This window comes from Theropithecus gelada, chromosome 1 (assembly GCF_003255815.1).
Source record: "Theropithecus gelada isolate Dixy chromosome 1, Tgel_1.0, whole genome shotgun sequence".
NCBI lineage: Eukaryota > Metazoa > Chordata > Mammalia > Primates > Cercopithecidae > Theropithecus > Theropithecus gelada.
In genome coordinates, this window is record NC_037668.1 from 85,871,207 (window position 1) to 85,891,805 (window position 20,599).

Consider the following 20,599-nt stretch of genomic DNA (forward strand, 5'->3'; position numbering starts at 1 on the left):
GGTGATATCTTGTCCCTCCCACAGAACACGTTTACAGAAAGAAGAACTTCTTTTCTTTTGTTGATTTTATTTTCTGTTGATTTTTTTTTTGAAGGTAGTATTATGAACTACTTTAAGGCCCTCTGAAACTAGGAAGGATGTGAGTAAAGTACGTCACATCCTTATTTTTATTTGCATTTTTTAAATTCCTAATGAAGTTGAACACATTTCCATATTAGTTTTAAGGTACTTTGCTAGAACTTGTTTTATGATTTTAATTGGTTACTGTCCATCTGGTATCTTCTCTACTACGCCATGAGCTTCCAGAGAACAGAGCCTGAGCAGCACTTGTCTTTGTATTCTTTGTGTGGTGCAGTAAACAAAGCATCTCACACAGACTGGATGCTGTAGAACAGAGTTCCTGCCATGTGCCAGCCACTGGTGCTGGGGATAGAGGGATGGGAGCTCTCAGAGGTACACTCTAAGTCCATGGACACCTATAATTTCTGGGCCACTCGCTGAGTGAAGAAGAACTGATTTTGTTTGAAACTGAAGTCCAAAGTCCAGCTCTGCCACTTACTGGTGGTCTGATCTTGGGCAAAGTTGCTTCATCTCTTTGAGCCTCAGTTTCTTTAGCTGTAAAATAAGGACAAGCTCCAAGATCCTTCCAAATTGTTATCATGACATGATATTTGTGTAATATATACATAGCCTGAAAATGAGATTCAAACTTTAGTTATTTTGGAAATTCTGTTTATTATGCCATGGATTGTGTCAAGCAGTTTCACCCAAAAGAAATATAGCATGGGCTATGAATGCAAGCCACATATGTCACCTTAAATTTGCTACTTAGCCACGTTTAAGTAAAAATAAACAGGTGAAATGAATTTCAATAATATATTTTCTTTAATCCAATATATCCAAACTGTTATCATTTCAACAAGTGGCACTGGCCACATTTCAAGTGCCCAATAGCCACGTATGGTTGGACAGTGTGGCGTGAAGTGTGGCACAGGGGAGGTGGGCCTTTGCTGCTGCTGCTGCCCTCTGGTGGATGTACAGGTGAGTGGCCTCCCACAAATGAGGGGTGTGGGTACAATGAAGTCACAAGCCCGTGTGTCCTACTAACCTTTATCATAGCCCCTTCACTCCTCTCATTTAAAGCATAGATATTAATTTTGATTTTTTTAACCCATTCGCTTGTTTATAGTTAAAGAGCCACCTTCAATTCACTAGTCAAAGTAATCACATTGAATCACAGCAGAGCAGAATAAATGAAAGATCTTCATGCAATTCCATACATGTGAGAAATATGGGCTCTTCTACTGACACTCTCTCAGGCCAGGAACTTAACTAGGTCATCTCTCTGCCTCAGTTGAAATTCCAGTCAACAACTGTTTATCTGGCATCTAAGGAAAAAGGAAACATAAATAACCTGAACTATTTTTTTAAAGGCATTTGTTCAGCATCACGATCAGACTATTACATTTAGCAATCAGCAGCATGGGTGCAAAAAACAATCTACATTAAAACCCTTTGTTGGAATGCTTTACACTTTCCACAGAACAGAAACTAAAATAACCTGTTATACAATTAGTCACAAATATAGTCCTCGAGTTTTTTTGCCCATACACATGATTATTTGCCTAAAACATGTCTTCTTTGTAGCAGCTAGGCCCTGCCACTGCTGTGCTTGGCTGAGTTCACAAATCTGTTGTAACCTGTAGCTTCCATGTCACTTCTCTGGCTCTCCTCTCCTGCTAAGCTTTGTTTCCTAATTAAAATCTTCTGACACTGCCATAGCTACTGCTGCTACTGGAACCGCCATAGCCACCTTGGTTTTGTGGTTTGGCAAAGTATTGGCCTCCACCGCCATAGGGGCCAGAGCTTCTGCCTCCAAAATTTCCTCCCTTCATGGGTCCAAAATTTGAAAACTGACTATTGTAATTACCCAAATCACTGTAGCTTCTGCCACCTCCAAAATTGCTTCCACTACCACCGCCAAAGCCACCTCTGCCTCCGTTGGTTAAAGCTGTCATAGCTGCCACTCCCGCCATAGCCACTGCCCTGGTTTCCATAACCCTGTCCACCACATCCATAGCCTCTGCTTCGTCCAGAGTAACCAGTGCTGCCTCCCCCATAACCACCATCATTACCTAACCCATTATAACCATCCCCATTGCCACCATATCCACCACCACCATGGCTGCCACCAAAGCCACCATGACCACTAAAGTTTCCTCCATGACCAGAATTGTCATTCCCACCAAAACCACCTCCATGACCACCACCAAAGTTTCCAGAACTTCTTTGGCCTCTTTGGCTGGAGGAAGCGCTAGCCATCTCTTGGTTTGACAGAGCTTTCCTAACTTCACAGTTGTGGCCATTCACGATATGGTATTTCTGAATGACAATCTTATCCATGGAGTCATGGTTGTCAAAGGTTACAAAGGCAAAGCCCCTTTTCTTGCCACTGCCTCGGTCAGTCATGATTTCAATCACTTGCATTTTTCCAAACTGTTCAAAATAATCTATTAGGTGATGTTCTTCAGTGTCTTCTTTAATGCCACCAACAAATACCTTTTTCACAGTTAAATGGCCACCTGGTCTTTGAGAATCTTCTCCTGAGACAGCTCTCTTTGTTTCCACAGCTCTTCCATCCACCTTGTGTGGCCTGGCATTCATGACTGCATCCACCTCCTGCACAGTGGCATATGTGACAAACCCAAAGCCCCTGGAGCGCTTGGTGTTTGGATCTCTCATTACCACACAGTCCGTGAGCGTTCCCCATTGCTCAAAATGGCTCCTCAGGCTCTCATCAGTTGTTTCAAAGCTCAACCCTCCAATGAAGAGCTTCCTCCGCTGTTCCGGCTCTTTAGGAGACTCTGACTTAGATATGATGGCAGGGAGAAGAGAGACTTTAACGATGCTGCATCGGTGGCATCCACGGGCGGAAAGGAGCAAGCTGACAAACGTATCTTAACCTGAACTATTTTTGCACTTCTTTCCTATAATAATTATGCTCAGAGTCATCCAGCGACCACATTGAAAGCTTCTGTGGGGCCTTCTGCATCACTGGAGAAGGAATTGATTGTGTCTGGTAAATTATAATTCTTTCCAAATTAGAACCAACTATATGACATAGGTTGTGACCTTCTAGTAAGTAGAGTATTTGATGAGCTGGAGAAAAATTATTTTGGAAAAGAAGAAAGAGATTTTGGATCCAGACTTAGATTTGACTCTTAACTATGCTATTTGCTATATGACCTTGAGTTTGAAATTTAGTCTTTTTAGATTTTAGTTTTCTTATCTGAAAAATAGAAATGATACCTCACATTGCAGGGTATTCTTAGTATTACATGATCACCATTTATTCAATAGATACTTATTGAGCACATATTATATGCCTGCCATACTCATGTGCGCGCGCACACACACACACACAGAGCAGTGAATAAAATAGAATCCACCTCTCCTTTCATGGGGCTTTTAGCCTGGTAGGGAAAGAAAAGTGTTTGAAAAGGGGGCATACAGGACACCATGAAGGCATGAAGTTGGGAACCTTATGGAGTCTCAGGCAGGGTACCCTAAAGAAGTGATATTAAATGGAGAACATAACAATGAGTAGAGATCATCTAGATAGAGAGTTGTATGGAGAAGGGTAGAGGGTGTATAAGGCAGTATTCTAGGCAAACAGAACAGCATGTGCAAAGGCCCTGAGTTAAAAGAGAACATAGATCAGTTGAGCATCTGAAAGCAACTCAGTCCAGAACACAAAGAAAAAGCAATGAGGCTGAAATGTATCGGGCCAGATACAGCAGGCTCTTGTGAGCCTATAAGAGTTTGGTACTATATTCAAAGAGCATGGAGCTATTGGAAGATATTAAACAGGAGGGTAATATTATTATATTTCTTTTTGAATTCTTTCTGGCTCTGCAGTAAGACAGGTATTCAGTTATGGTGAGGAGAACAAAGTGTAGGTCACAGCAGAAATAAAGGTGAAATATGATGGGATTTTGGACTAGACATGTGGTAGTGTGATGAAGAGAAGGAATTAATCATTAATCTAATGAATATTTATGTAGAATAAGAGAATTAATCGCATTGCTTTATTTTTATGAGTTGAACAGTGGCACATAGCTGATAGATTTTGCCTTGCTGAGCTTTTCCTAAGTATCCATAGTTCATTCAGCAAATATTACTGATGCTCTACTACATGCTACATGTTGTTCTAGGTGTGGGAAATACTGTGATGTCTTACTCCATTTTGTGTTGCTATAAAGGACTACTTGAGTCTGGGTAATTTATCAAAAAAAATTAGAAGAGTTTTTTTTTTTCATATGTACTTTAAGTTCTAGGGTACATGTGCACAAAATGCAGGTTTGATACATATGTATACATGTGCCATGTTGGTTTGCTGCACCCATGAACTCATCATTTACATTAGGTATTTCTCCTAATGCTATCTCTCCTCCTCTCCCTCATCCCCCGACAGGCCCGGATGTGTGATGCTCCCTGCCCTGTGTCCAAGTGATCTCATTGTTCAATTCCCACCTATGAGTGAGAACATGCGGTGTTTGGTTTTCTGTCCTTGTGATAATTTGCTCAGAATGATGGCTTCTAGCTTCATCGATGTCCCTGCAAAGGACATAACTTATCCTTTTTTATGGTTGCATAGTATTCCATAGTGTATATGTGCCACATTTTCTTAATCCAGTCTATTATTGATGGATATTTGGGTTGGTTCCAAGTCTTTGCTATTGCGAATAGTGCCGCAATAAGCATATGTGTGCATGTGTCTTTATAGTAGCATGATTTATAACCCTTTAGATATATACCCAGTAATGGGATTGCTGGGTCAAATGGTAATTCTAGTTCTAGATCCTTGAGGAATTGCCACACTGTCTTCCACAATGGTTGAACCAATTTACACTCCCACCAACAGTGTAAAAGTGTTCCCATTTCTCCCCATCCTCTCCAGTGTCTGTTGTTTCCTGACTTTTTAATGATTGCCATTCTAACTGGCATGAGATGGTATCTCATTGTGGTTTTGATTTGCATTACGCTGATGGCCAGTGATGATGAGCATTTTTTAATGTGTCTGTTGGCTGCATAGATGTATTCTTTCGAGAAGTGTCTGTTCACATCCTTTGTCCACTTTTTGATGGGGTTGTTTGTTTTTTTCTTGTAAATTTGTTTAAGTTTTTGTAGATTCTGGATATTAGCTTTGTATCAGATGGGTAGATTGCAAAAATTTTCTCCCATTCTGTGGGTTGCCTTTCACTCTGATGGTAGTTTCTTCTGCCGTGCAGAAGCTCTTTAGTTTAATTAGATCCCATTTGTCTATTTTGGGTTTTGTTGCCATTGCTTTTGGTGTTTTAGTCATGAAGTCCTTGCCCATGCCTATGTCCTGAATGGTATTGCCTAGGTTTTCTTCTAGGGTTTTAATGGTTTAAGTCTAAGATTTAAGTCTTTAATCCATCTTGAATTAATTTTTGTATAAGGTGTAAGGAAGGGATCCAGTTTCAGCTTTCTACATATGACTAGCCAGTTTTCCCAGCACCATTTATTAAATAGGGAATCCTTTCCCCACTTCCTGTTTTTGTCAGGTTTATTAAAGATCAGAGGGTTGTAGATGTGTGGCATTATTTCTGAGGCCTCTGTTCTGTTCCACTGGTCTATGTATCTGTTTTGGTTACTGTAGCCTTGTGGTATAGTTTGAAGTCAGGTAATGTGATGCCTCCAGCTTTGTTCTTTTGGCTTAGGATTGACTTGGCCATGTGGGCTCTCTTTTGGTTCCATATGAAGTTTAAAGTAGTTTTTTCCAGTTCCGTGAAGAAAGTCGTTGGTAGCTTGATGGGGATGGCATTGAATCTATAAATTACCTTGGGAAGCATGGCCATCTTCATGATATTGATTCTTCCTGTCCATGAGCCCATGGAATGTTCTTCCATTTGTTCGTGTCCTCTTTTATTTCATTGAGCAGTGGTTTGTAGTTCTCCTTGAAGAGTTCCTTCACATCCCTTGTAAGTTGGATTCCCAGGTATTTTATTCTCTTTGTAGCGATTGTGAATGGGAGTTCACTCATGATTTGGCTCTCTGTTTGTCGAAGAGAAGAGATTTATTAGGCTTACAATTCTGCAGTCTGCACAAGAAACATAGTGCCAACATCTGCTTTTGGTGATGGCCTTAGGCTGCTTCCACTCATTACAGAAGGCAAAGAAGTGCTAGCTTGTAGAGGTCTCATGGTGAAACAAAAAGCAAGAGTGAAAGTGGGGAGCTGCCAGGGTTTTTTAAACAACCAGCGTTCATGGGACCTAATAGAGTAAGAACTTACTCACTTCCCAAAAAAGGCTTAATCTATTCATGAAGGATCCACCCCCATGACCCAAACATCTCCCATTACCCAATTCTAAAGCCACTTTCACATATTCAGCTATCTTTATAGCAAGACCCCACTCTTGGTACCAGTTTTCTTTTTCTATTTTGTTTTGCTATGAAGGAATGCCTGAGGCTGGATAATTTGTAAAGAGAAAAGGTTCATTTGGCTTACAATTCTGATGTGTGGAAAGGTTCAATATTGGGCATCTAGTGGTCTCAGGCTGCTTCCACTCATGGCAGGCAGTAGGTGAGGGAAAGCCCATGTGTGCAGAGATGGTGTGGTGAAAGAGGAAGCAAGGGGCTGGGGAGTGCCAGGCTCTTTTTCAACAACCAGCTCTTGAAGGAATTTTAGAGCAAAAACTCACTCACCCCCGAGGGAGGGCATTACTCTATTTATGAGGGATCTGCCCCCATCACTCAAACACCTTCCATTAGGCCCCACCTCCAACACTGGGCATCAAATTTCAACATGAAGTTTGGAGGGGACAAATAACTAAACCATAGCAGATGGTAAATGAAAACAGACCAAAATTTCAGCTCTCATGGAAATTATATTCTTTTGGAAATATAGTAAAGATAATGTATGAAAGTAGGTGCCACATGGTAGTAACCAAAAAACATAGATTCATTTCCTTCTTCCCTTTCCTAGCTATGGCAGAGAAACCCAATTTGTATATTTACATTTAAATAACTCTGTGAAATTAGTCTGCAAGCTAAACCAATGCCGTACTACCAGATAAAAGTGTGAGATTCCCATGGTGTCAACCATACTCGCTGTTGATCTCTGTTTGGATCTCACTTCCTGTCTTCTCACCTAAACCATGGCCGCACATTATTGCCTGCTAGTTATTTTCACTTGTATGTTATACTGAAGGGAACAACAAGAGGGAAGAAGTTAGCAAGTTAGAATAACACTAGAACTAAAAGTCAGGGCTTTCTTTTTGTTGAACACATACGGGGCATCAGCACTGTGCTGACTTCTTTGCATCACAATTCTAGGAGTATGGCATTATCATCCCTGTTTCACAGATAAAGATGCTAAGTCTTAGTTTCCTGGGATGAGAAGTTGCTTCTGTCTGAATAATTAGCAAGCAATTTTAGCTGCCTTTCTCCTTCCATTTCTCTGCCAAGAGGAGATAACAGAGTAACTCCTATATCTACAATTTTAAAATTCTCATGGCTTAAAGACTCTACCAGTGCAAAGAGTTCTTTCCACTCCTCCATCTTTATTTCATAACCTCATACCATTCATTTTTGGTCCAGGTTTCTTTCTTTAGCTCCATAAGGCATCTCAGATTTTGTGTTTCAGCCAGTAGGCATGCATGGGGACACCAGATACTCTATTTAAAAGCATGGACCACTACATTAACAAGAAGTATTTACACGCTATGGGTTGAGAAACCTGCATCTCCTAACTGCAATGAAAGAAGGGCTGCCTGCAATGCTGCTGGTTACAGCTAGACATAAAACCCATTATCAGCTCATTGGCTGTTTGGACATAAAACTGCTTGGTCTCACAAAGATATTTCCTCACCATGGGGATAAGTTTAATAAGAACTACAGATGATAGTAAAAAACACATTTATTTCCTATAACCTACAGAAAGTCTTTATTGCATATAGGATAAATAACAGGCTACTGTGAGTTACTGGTCTGTAATTCCACTTAGGAGGTTTGGGGCATGAAACACAGTGGGGAGAAATTGCTGTTTTAAAAATGAGGCCTGGGAGTTGGAGGCCCAGGAGAGGAGGAAGATGAGTTTCTGTGTGAAAAGATGACAACCCGCTGTCAAGCAATGGTCCAGCACAGCCACATTCATGAAGGCATGGGCAGCCTTTCTACTCAGCAGCAGGTGGCCTGAGGCAAAATTACTAAGCAATACAAATATTATCTTGCCTTATACTTAATGATTTTCAAAGCTATACCATAACCCATCTTTTCACTGGACCCTTACAAACACCACTGGAGATAAGCAAAATGAGGACTCTTATCCCCATTTTACAGATGGGAGAGCAATGTTCACAGAGGACAGCCAGGATTTCAGAATATGCTGTTGTATCATGCAGAACACAGACCTTCAAAGACCACAGGATCTGCAGATCTGGCTCCTGTTACCTCTCTGATCTCATCCCAGTCAGTTCCCAGCATGCACATCCTTGCTGCTGCTCAGATGCTCCAGGCATGCTCTGGTTTATAGCCTTCATACATGATCTTCCTTCTACCTGGAATCCTCATCCCCCAGGTATCAGAATGGTGTCCTCCCTCAACTCCATTTAGATCTGTGCTCACATATCACCTTCATTCTACTCTATTTCCATTTGCAACCCCACCCCTGATACTCCCTCTTTCCCTTTTCTGCTTTGTTTTTATCCATAGCACTTAATCATCTTCTGACAGTCAGTATATTGTCTTTATTTGTTTACTATCTACTTTTCCCATCAGAATGTAAGCTCCTTGAGGGCAGAGAATTTTGTCTGCTTTGTTTACCACTATATGTTTGACCAGTGATGGACATATGCTAGATGCTCAGCAAATACATGCTGAATAGATTAATGTATGCATAAATCTATATTAGTACTATAGGGAATGAGGGTGAGTGATCCCAGGGCTTCAAGAAAGGGTCTCACTCTGTCACCCAGGCTGAAGAGCAGTGGCATCATCTTGGCTCACTGCAACCTCTGTCTTCTGGGCTCAAGTGATCCTCCTGCCTCAGCCTCTCAAGTAATTGGAAACACAGGCATGTGCCATCACGCCCAGTGATTATTATTATTATTTGTATTTTTTGTATAGACAGGGTCTCCCTATGTTGCTCAGGCTGGTCTCAAACTCCTCAGCTCAAGCAATCTGCCTCCCTTGGCCTCACACGGTGCTAAAATTCCATGTGTGAGCTGCCGTGCCTGACCTCATGTGCATTCTTAATGTTGGGTTATGTCACCTTGCTCATCACAACCTAACTTCCCCATTTTCTGGCTCTCAGGCTCTGCCTTCTCAACAATGTCCCAGTGCAAGATGTCTTCTGTCTGATCCTCCAGATCCATGCTCCAGGCTTCTCCACTCAGCCCAGAGCCCCAGGATGCTATCCGTGTGAACTACACCATGGGCTCTCTTGTTCTCTTTTGTCCTCCGGTTGAGGTAGGCCAACAGGGTCTTGACAAGAGACCAAGTTAGTGTATTCACTCCGTTGGCTTCCTCCCTGTGTCATCACCTTGGGATGGCGTCCTTTCTCATCCAAAAGTCACTGCTCTGCTCAAGATGGCTTCTTCACAGGACTTCCTGGTCTTAGTTCCAGTACCTGCTCCCTCACCCACACCATCCATTTCCAGGAGTGGTAGCAGCCCTGCACATTGCTCTATCTCCTATGTTTTCCCTATACTCTGCTCACTTAAACAATCCCTTTATTAAACCCTCTTTGAATTACTCTAATCCAGTGTACCTTCTATTTTCTACTAGGACCCTAACTGATGACACACTTTGTAAACTCTGATTTTCCCCTCTGGCCTCAGTCAACCTGATTCTCCCTCTTTCAATGGGAGTGTGCATATTACATGTGTAAAGTGCCTACCACAGTGCTTAATATATTGTAAGTGCCATGAATGTTTATTATTTTTTTATTATGAATCCCTTCATAATCTGATTCCTGTCTTCTTTTCACTTTTAATCATTTCTACTCCCCTTGGCCACGCCTATTGTACTGGGTTGAATAGCATCCCCTCAAAATTCATGTCTACCCAGAAACTCAAAATATAACCTTATTTGGAAGTAGGATTCTTGCAAATGTATTTAGTTAAAATGAGGTCAAACTGGATTAGGGTGAGTCTAATCCTATTGAATTAGACCAATAGGATCGAGTCCAATAGGACAAATTAGAAACCACCCTAATCCAGTAACTGTTGTCTATAAGAAGAGAAAACCAAGACACGCACATAAGTAGAACAGCCACGTAAAGACAGGGGCAGAAACTGGAGCACTACGGCTGCAAGCCAAGGAATGCTGAGGACTGCTAGCAACTGCTAGAAGATAGAGAGAGGCAAGGAAGGATTCTTCCCCAGAATCTTCAGAGAGAGTATAGCTTTGCCGACACCTTGGTTTTGGACTTCTAGCCTCTAGAAACTGCAAGAGAATAAATTTCTGTTGTCTTAAGCTACCCCAGTTTGTGGTATTTTGTCACGGCAGCTTTAGGGAACACATATATCCACTAACTCCACATTGAGTGCCCACAATGAACACGGTCTTTCTCACCTCCAGGTCCTTGTATAAGCTGCCTAGGAGCATCCTCTCACCTGTTTTCCACCTGACCACCTCCTGCTTGCTATTCCTCACATTGTGCCGCCTTATCCTGAGACCTTCCCTGATCATCCAGGTCTAGCTTAGGGTAGCCTCTCTTCTGAGTTGCACTACACTCTGTCTTTTTGCCATCACAACACCTATCACATTGCACAACAGTTGCAACACTGTTATGTGACTGGTTGTAACACCATTTATTGCACTGTAGGATTTGTGAGGACAACCCTCTCCATCTTATAATCCAATCCGTCTATTCTTAGTTGTATTATGGGTGCCTAGTATGTGTTAATGCTGAGTGGCACTCATTAATTGCTTACTACATACTCAGTCCCATTCTAAGTTATTTACATTAACTCATGTACATCAACTTGCTACCTTATGAGGCAGGTACAATTAATTTTCCCATTCTGTAGTTGGCTACAATGAAAAGCACGGGCTGAGACATCTGCATTATTCTTGGCATTCTTCCAGGTGCACTTTGCAATTCCACCAGCAAACCCCATTGCATGATTTCAGTTTCCAAGTGCAAATCCATCTTAGCCTTAAACTCATTTATGCCATTCGCTCCCACTATATCAGCCACGCTCGACTGTTGCATGGTGCAATAACTCTCTGCCAGCCTCCGAACAGTTTTCCCAGTCATCAAGAAGGTGCAATTGATTCAAAGTGTTAATATTTGCTCACCACTGAGACCATCCGGGGGCTTCATCACTCATAGCAATGCCACCCGCTGGAGCTACAGAAGTGCAGGGCTCTCGAAGGCTATGCATGAGCTGATGATGAGAGATGCAGGCTTCTTGGATAAGCAAAATCTCATCACGGAAAGATGTGCATCCTCTCCCCTAACTTGGGCTTTCTGGCAGACAGATGAGAAGAGGTTTAAAGTAAAATAAATGGAAACTGCATATCTGTTCATGCTATGAAATCCTGGAGTTCCTGAATCCTCACACATTCATTGAACTATCTTGTATATTAAATATGTACTAAGTGCCAGACTTTCTGCTAGTTGCCAGGAACACAACACAAAACAAAAGGAAGGCTCCATGGTACCCATCTTCCTGCCTTCAGGTAGGAGGAACACACCTGTACATCTGTGGCCATCTGCTCTATCTCAGTTCCTTTAAGACAACTGGACTGACTCACAGAGAAAAGTGAGGACTGTACCAGGGCCATTTGCAGTGAAGGTCTCAGCCCCACCTTCTTGCTCTGCACACAGCCGGCCCCTGCCTGTCTCCCTCACTGTGTCCTGCCTCTTAGCATGGGTTGCTATTTTAAGATCCTCCTTTTGCCTCCCTGGGCTGATCACTGCCATTACACCTTCCTTGGAAGCAGCAAAATGGGGTGGCCATGAGCATGGGCTCTCAGCCAGGCAGCCTGAGTTGAATCCATCTCTGCTATACTCTAGCTGTTTAACCATAGGGAAGTCACTGCAATCCACATACCCCAGTTTCCTCATCCATAAAATGGCAACACAAATGACAGTCACTACTTAAGAAGGTTGTTGAGACAATTGAATGAGGTAACAGGCAAAGTGTTTAAGATGGTGTCTGACACACAGTAATCACTCAATAAACATACTGGGTAATTCTGTTATTAGTATTATTATCACCTGGTTGATACTGGATACACACATGCTACTATAAATCTTGTCATCTCTTTTTATTTATGCACATATTTTTCTTTTGTTTAGCAAAGGTTTATCAACTGGCCACAAGGCTCCATTTAGGAACTATGGGGGCTACAAAGGAAAAATAAGATGCAGTCCTCAACTTCAAGGAGCACACAGTCTAATGGCATAAACAAGCAAGACTATTAAAAATAGCCCAATGCACTACATGGGGTGCTTTATATGCTTGCCATTTTCAGTCTGCCCAATAATCTCATGGAGTAAGCACTCATTATCGTCATCTTCATTTCACAAGAAGTCACAGCGAGGCTAAGCAATTTCTCCAGGCTTACACAGCTAGGAAATGTCAGAGAAAGGATGTAACAACAGGCAGTCTGACTCCAGAGGCGACACTCAGGGTCCCTATGCTAGGCAACAACGATCACGGCCCTGACAACTGTGCTGGAACTTCCTGGGAGCTCCCGGAAAGGCAGCACAAAGAGGACTGATTTCTGACTAATGAGCAGGATTTTTCATGTAGTGCAGGGGAGGGCACACCAAGCCGGGAGGAGCAGGCTGAGCAAAGTGGGGAGAGCACACATTCGGGAAAGGGGCAGTCTGGGGATTCCAGAGGCTGGCCTCTGTGTGGGGAGAGCAGCAGGGTGAGGAGGAAGGGCGGCAAAGGAGCCAAAGGTCAGGCGAGTCCAGGCCAAGGAGTCCACACATCTCTCACAGGCAGTAGGGGCTCACCTGCTGAATGATGTGGTCGGATCTGCAATTTAAGAAGAAAATCAAAAGCCAACTCTCTCCAACAGACTTCTCTGCTGGTTCTCTAAGGTAAGGAGGAGGTACAGAAGACAGCCAGAATCACGCCCACAGTTATGTGTATTATGGTCTGTGCTGTGGATAAAAGAGCATAGAGATTCTTGTAGATAGACCAGTTTTTCACCTCCGATTTCCTTCTTCTTACTGTATGACTTTGGAAAACTTGCCTCACATTTCTGAGCTCATTTGCTCCCCAGAGTAAAGAGCAACTGGCGAAAGCCGCCTCACAGGGTAGGTAAGTGGAAGAGTAAATTGAGAAAATGCGGGTGCCCAGGAGATCTTTATTTATTTATTTATTTTGACAGTTCCTCTGTTGCTGCCCTTTCTGCACCTTCTGTGGGGTTTTCGGGGTCTCCTGCCCAAGGGCCCATAAAGTCCTGGCCTGCGAATAGACAAGCATGTCTCAAGTGTTATAAGTGAGTGTGCAGAAGTCCCAGGGTACTGCCAATTCTCAGCTGCCTGGACCAGCAGCCGTGGGCTGTTAAGCAAGAGGCGACATTAGCCCGAGCAGTGTCTTCCATGATTACCTTTGCTCACACACCTTTTCCTGCTGTGACATCATATTACAACGTGGAGCATCTGGTTCCTTGGCAGGATAATGCCACATCTAACTGTGGGAGGACACTGTTTGGGGAAGCCAGCCAAGCCAGAGGCTGCCTGCCTCCCTGCTGCTTCCTCCAGTGCTGACAGCAACAAGGATGAAGAAGGAAGAGCCCCGGGTCCTCAGGGCCTCCATCCCTCCCTTTGGCAGGGGAGAGGACCAGTCGTGGCCAGGGCAGAGGATGCTCAGATCTGACATGGGCTCAGAAATGTCCTCACTGACCCCATTCTTTCACACACATGGGCTCAACACCTCAGGGTATCAGACAATAGGCAGTGACAAATCCATAGGCTTTCGAATGAAAAAGACCCAGGAGTGAGTTCTAGCTTTGCAACCCTGAGCAAGTCACTTAACCTCTCTGTCTTAGTATTCCAGGGTCGCTGAAACAAAGTGCCACAAACCAGGTGACGTCAACAACAGCATTTACTGTCTCACAGTTGAGGAGCTAGGAGTCCCAGATCCAGGTGTTGGCAGGGCTATTTCCTTCTGACGGCTGTGAGATGAATCCATTCCAGGCTTCTCCTCTAGCTTCTGGTAGTTTTCTGGTGACCTTTGGCATTGCTTGGCTTTTGGAAGAGTCATACTGATCTCTGCCTTCCTCTTCACATGGCACTGCGTCTGTCCGTCTGTCCAAATTTTTCCTTTTTATAGGGACATCAGTTATACTGGATTACAACCCCCTCCCCGGCCCCTCATAATGGCATCTCCTAACTAACTCTATCTGCAATGACCCTATTCCCAAACAAAGTCACATTCTAAGGTACTGAATGTTAGGACTTCAACATATACATTTGGGGTGAGAGGAGGGGTACAGCTCTACCCATAACATTCTCTAAGGCTGTTCTCTTCTCAGTAGAGTGAGGGTAATAAAGGCTGATAAAGCTTTAGTATCCCCACAGGGCTTATTGCACCTCGTAGGGCTGTGTGACAGTTAAATGAGGTAGGGAATGTAACTACCTGACAAAGAGCAGGTATCAGTAAATGTGATTTCCTTTCCCCAAGATGGAGAGAGACTTCTTTTCCATGTAGTTAATCTGCTATCCACAAATTAACTGAGCTTAGTATCTACCCTAACGTGCCCCTAGTAGGAATTTAAAGGTCATTTAACCTAACCTCCATCTCAAATAGTAAGGAAACTGAGGCTCCCAAAAATCATTTTGCTGATTTAATGACTAGCCTTGGGCTAGAACTAATTTTTCTCCTTGGAATAAGAAGCCATTTAATCCAGGGAACATTCTCTGTATTAAAATATCCTATATATAGCTCCTCACTGCCCTACAATAACACTTGCAGTTTGTCTTATGTAGCATAAGCGGTCTTTCTCAAACCCTCCCCATAGCCATCACCTTGTTCAGGTTGTTCTACACAATAGCAACAGGCAGGGATAACTTATGGCACTAGACAGATGAGAAAACGGAGGCTCAAAAAGCTACAGGGCTTGGTAGAGGTCACAGACCTCATAAGTAGCAAGACAAGAATTAGAGTGCAAGTCTCACTACAGCTTTGCCAAGGCTTTCTCCTCTATTGCGCGGTTTTATATGTGTGTCTTAGTTACCTTCAAATGGTAGAGTCCCATGCAAGATTCAAGGAGGGCTTCTTGGGAAGGCCCTGGCCACCTGCCTCTGCTGTTCCAGCTTCCAAGACCTTCCATACAACTATCCTTGCTTCCTCTTTGAAACATCCATCTTTCGTCTTGCTGCTCTGCTGCTCCACAGAATCCACAGTCACAGAGCAAGGCATGGGGAGACATGGCAAGCTCCCCAGGTTCTGTTCCTAGTGCAGGGTGAGGACACTCACTATGGTGCCAGGAATTCCAGCCCTAATGCTCCATCAGGTGAGGCATTTGATGGAGGGCCTACCTAGTCACCCAGATGGCTTTCTGCTTTGAGAAAGTTTCTCAGCCCTGAGATGAGTAGATACTACACACCATGCTCTCCCTCACACAGGTGTGTCTGAAGGAACATGCACCGGGATCTGGGTGAGTGATTTGCAAGAAATGTCAGGAAAGCACACAATGAGACAACTGCATGTGAACATGGGGTTGACTGATAGAGCTGAAAAGTCACAGAAGGCCAGGGCCAAAGTCAGCATATGAACTCATAACTCTGATTTATCAACCAACTGATTTATTTGTTCATTCATACAACAAGTACTGATTGAGGGATTACCATGTGCAAAGCACTCTACTAGATACTGCCCAGGAATAAGGAAGACAACACGGTCCTCACTACCTGGGGCTCTCTGGTCCTTCACCATAGACTGTCCGAAAAGGCCCATTCCATTGGCACCAACAGGCTTGTTTTAGGGATAGAAAAGAACAAAATAATTACAGAAAATAAGGCAAGCAGCAGAGCCTTTTGGCTGCTCCGGGGTCACAGTGCTGTAAATAACAGAATGTTATAATGGCCTTGGGGTACAATAACTGAAGAGGGGTGTGAGTCATTTCGTGATGCAAGAAAAAAAATGACATCTTTACAACAGCTGCAAATTAGCCTTGCTATAGGAAAAAATCAGAGGAAATGTTTCATAGGAGCAAGGATCCTTGTACATAACAACCTTTCAGAGAGGACTCTATAGACCAGAAGCACTAGAACCTAAAGTCCAGTGTATAGCCCGGACCCCACACTAGGCACAGACTCAGCCTGTGGTAGCCAGAATTAAGGTCATGGAGTAGAAAGAGTGTCTATTTAGAAATCAGAGAGCTTGAAGTCTAGCATCTATCAAGCCCCTTGCAAGCTAGAGATCTTGGCCAAGCAACTGGGTGTCTCAGAGCCCTGAGTTTTTATCTGTAAAATGGGCATATTCACAACAAAATACACGGAGAGCCCACTATGTGGTGTCTGTGCTTTCTCTGCATTATCTCGCCGAGTCCCCAGTTCAACCCCATGAAGTAGGTCCTAGGTTATCACCATATTTCACAATGGGAAAGCTGCAGGTGGACAGCCCACGCAAGCTGCCATTTCTACAGCGGCTAAGTGGAGAAGATAAAACTGGTGGTCTATAGCACTGAACCCTTAACAGCTTTAACAATAATAATAACTGATTCCCAGTGAGAAAGTGAGGAATACATGAAATGGCATGTGTAAAAGCATTTGTTAAAAATCACAAAGTATTGCATACAGATGAGGGGGTTTATTATTTCTTCCCTCCGTGGGCATGAATAGACTTACAATAAGCCAAAGAAATTTCATGTTAAATCCTACTCTCCCTTTATTCCTCAACTGTTACAGTAAAATGAGGGGCTGGGGATTTTGGGAAACAGTCAGGAGCCAAGGAACCAGCTATAGAGATATGAGATAGGGAAGAAAGAACCACGGGGCCTCGTAGTGCACACCATTTGCAAGCTGATGTACAAACTATTTGCTGGGACCAATTACTCTCATCTTAATTAATGAACACACAACCCACAATCTGTCTGAGAAATGCGAAAAAATATGGCATGTGTTTAGAGGCTGCAGTGTGCCAGCCACCAGATCTGGAAGCACCTTCCTCAGACTGCTGGGCTGGGAGTCACCATGGAGACCACATTTTAGCACCCTAATGACACTGAAATTCAGTTCAAACCAGCTTTTCAAAGTGCCCATGTGAAGTGCTTGCTGTGTGGCTGGCAATGGGTTAGGCGCTGTGGAGTGCTCAGAAGAAAGGCAGCCCACTCCTTGCCCTAGAGGATGAAGGAGGAAGGATTGTTCGCCAACCCACGAGGCTTGATTTTGTGCCTCCAGTCTACTCAGTGCGGTGCCTGGCACTGCAGGGGACTCCAAAGTTGAGGCCACCGACTTGCTTTCCAGGCATTTAACTTGGACAGTTGGTAATGACAATAGATAAATTTGCTGAGGGCTTATTCTGAGTTAGGTACTATGGTACCTATGCCAATTACATATATTATCTCATTTTATCCTCACAACAACCCCATGAATGAATTGACTATTAATTGCTAAAATTTATTGAGCACTTACCCTGTGCTATGCATGCTCTAGGCCAAGTACTGGTAGTTCCCAGGATTTAAAAGCTTGGGCAAGATCACTGGTTAGGAAGTGTCACAATCAGGATTTGAACCCAGGATGTTTAGCTTCAAATGCAGGATGAATTTAACCATTATATTATAGTGTATTAATTCAACTGATACTTATTGAATGCCTTTGAGGAAGATAAGAATCTTATATTTTAGCAAATTTCAAGTATACAATACAGTATTATTGACTACAGTCACCATGCCATACAAGTAAACCTTAATAAAACTGGATTTAAAAAGAAAAGAGTCTAAAATAAAAGACTCTTATATTTTAGTAAAGGGAACTGGGTGTGAGGGGAAACAAGCAATAAACAACTTCAGTTCATGACAGACTCTGATTTGTACTGAAAAGAAAATGTACTTCGTAGCCGGGCGCGGTGGCTCAAGCCTGTAATCCCAGCACTTTGGGAGGCCGAGACGGGCGGATCACGAGGTCAGGAGATCGAGACCATCCTGGCTAACACGGTGAAACCCCGTCTCTATTAAGAAATACAAAAAACTAGCCGGGCGAGGGGGCGGGCGCCTGTAGTCCCAGCTACTCGGGAGGCTGAGGCCGGAGAATGGCGTGAACCCAGGAGGCGGAGCTTGCAGTGAGCTGAGATCCGGCCACTGCACTCCAGCCTGGGCGACAGAGCGAGACTCCGTCTCAAAAAAAAAAAAAAAAAAAAAAAAAAAAAAAAAAGAAAATGTACTTCGTGAGTCGATACAAAGGGTGAGAATGGAACAAGATGGTCCCTCCCAGCGGAGAAGGCGCAGTGGCCATGGTCAAGTTGGAGGGCTCCCCTAAAGCAGACACCAAGACAGAGTAGTATGCAGGATGTGTATTAGGATGTGCGGTGCTCTTGGAATCTACATCTGTGGAGGGGGTCAGCAGAGGGTGATGTCAAGCTGCACTGCAGGCCAGGGACAGTCTTGGCCAACCCTGAGGGAGTCCTGGAGGTTGAACAGTCATGCAGACTTGTCCTGACCTGATACCTCCACATCAACAAGTTATTGGATGAGGGCTATCAGAGGAAGGATATGACCTTGGGCAAGGCAGCTCCCTGTAGCCGAGGCAATCACAGAGAAGGCTAGCAAGTGCAAGCTGTCTGCCCACTGCACTCTCAGAAGCTGGACCAACAAGTCCCATCTTTAAGGAATTTCTGGATGGCACCTCACAGTGTCCACCACAAGGGTGATGGTAGAGGAATCTCTGAGGCAGTGACAACTGAGCTGAATCCTAAATAAGATGGAGAAGACCAAGTGATGAAAGAGGCCAAGGTTGCATAATGAGTAAGAAGTAGACCCAGGCTTCAAATTCAGGCATCTGGGCTCTTGGGTGGCACCTTTGACTATTGCACTGTGCTGTTACCCCGGGTGCAAATCCCTGGCTGTATTAATAGAGGCAGAGTCCAGCTCAAGGGGCAAAAGTCTTGCTCCTCAGATACCATGAGACACTGGAATCACTTATTTTTCACCTGTCCGTTTTCCACCTTTCCACCTGTCCATCTATAATCAATCTATATATATTATTTTGTTAGGAGCATTTTTTAAAAAGTAAGGGAGATACAGTCTATGAGTTAAGAGTGAAAAGTCTGTAGCCAACACTCTAGAATCAAATCCTAGTCATACGTATACTAGCTGGGTTTATTGCCATCTCCTTTTAGGCCTCAACCAGTTCATATGTACGAGTGGGGGGTAATGAGTGTTCCATACACACACAGCTGTTGTATTGGGGATAATGAGTGTTCCATACACATAAGCTGCTGTATTAAAATAAATAAATAAAGCATTGAGGGCAGTGCCTGGCACATAATAATCTTTATCTCAACAAATTTTATATACTAGTATCACAAACAATAAGATAGTATGGAGAATTTAAAGACAGTCTTAGCCAGAAGGAAAGAAGACGAGAAGACAGGAATACAGTTCTCAAACATTTGAAGTGGAGATGCTGAGAAGAGGGACAAGTTTTCTACTGTGAGACTCCAAGGAAGGTAAAATTGGGAAGGCTCACATTGGGTCCATGAAGAGCACTAGTGCAGATGAGATGCCAGACAAAACAGGAAGTATCCTGGCACATAGAGGCTGGCAGCCAGGGTTGAAGTGGAGGAAACTCGGTGGAAGGTTGCAGGAGAAACCTTTAAGGGTCCTTGCATCTCTACGGTTCTGAGGTAGGAGGCTTCTATAAAGCTTTCCAATTCCATGCAGTAGTGTTTTCTTTCTTTAATTCACCTACATACAGCGGGGAAAAGGATGCATTCATTCACTATTTGTCAGGAACATAGCAAAACTCAAAAAGATGTCTGTTTGGATTTCTGGAACACTTCAGAACCTCAAAAGAAAGATTATAGGTTAAAAGCACCATGATTGGCCAGGCACGGTGGCTCACGCCTGTAATCCCAGCACTTTGGGAGGCTGAGGCGGGTGGATCACAAGGTCAGGAGATCGAGACCATCCTGCCTAACACGGTGAAACCTTGTCTCCACTAAAAATACAAAAAAAATTAGCTGGGCACGGTGGCGAGTGCCTGTAGTCCCAGCTACTCGGGAGACTGAGGTAGGATAATGGTGCGAACCAGGGAGGCGGAGCTTGCAGTGAGCTGAGATTGTGCCACTGCACTCTAGCCTGGGCGACAGAGTGAGACTCCGTAATAAATAAATAAATAAACAAACAAACAAACAAACAAACAAACAAAGAAAAGCACCACTATCTCTGACTCTTGGGCCCAATGTTCTTCCAAATTAGACAGTATGAGAATGAGTGGGAATGAAGAAAGGCAAACTGCACCTCTAATGTGTTCACTACTGTCACTTATGCTTGGTGTGACACACAACACCACAGTCTCCTTGGGCTTCACAAGGCTTTCAGGGCTCTGACCCTGGAGGGCTGGGTGTGCAGAGTCCATCCTTGTTGCATTAGAAGAGCACAC

At 43.6% G+C, this 20,599-nt stretch overlaps 1 pseudogene across 1 annotated transcript in view; it reads right to left on the minus strand.

Moving 5' to 3' along the window:
• Positions 1 to 1,712: 1,712 nt before the first annotated feature.
• Positions 1,713 to 20,599, minus strand: part of LOC112627497 — a 69,932-nt pseudogene continuing 51,045 nt past the window's right edge. Inside the window, exon 3 of the transcript XR_003120186.1 lies at positions 1,713 to 2,957. The product of XR_003120186.1 is annotated as a heterogeneous nuclear ribonucleoprotein A1 pseudogene (transcript). The remainder of the gene's footprint in view (positions 2,958 to 20,599) is intronic.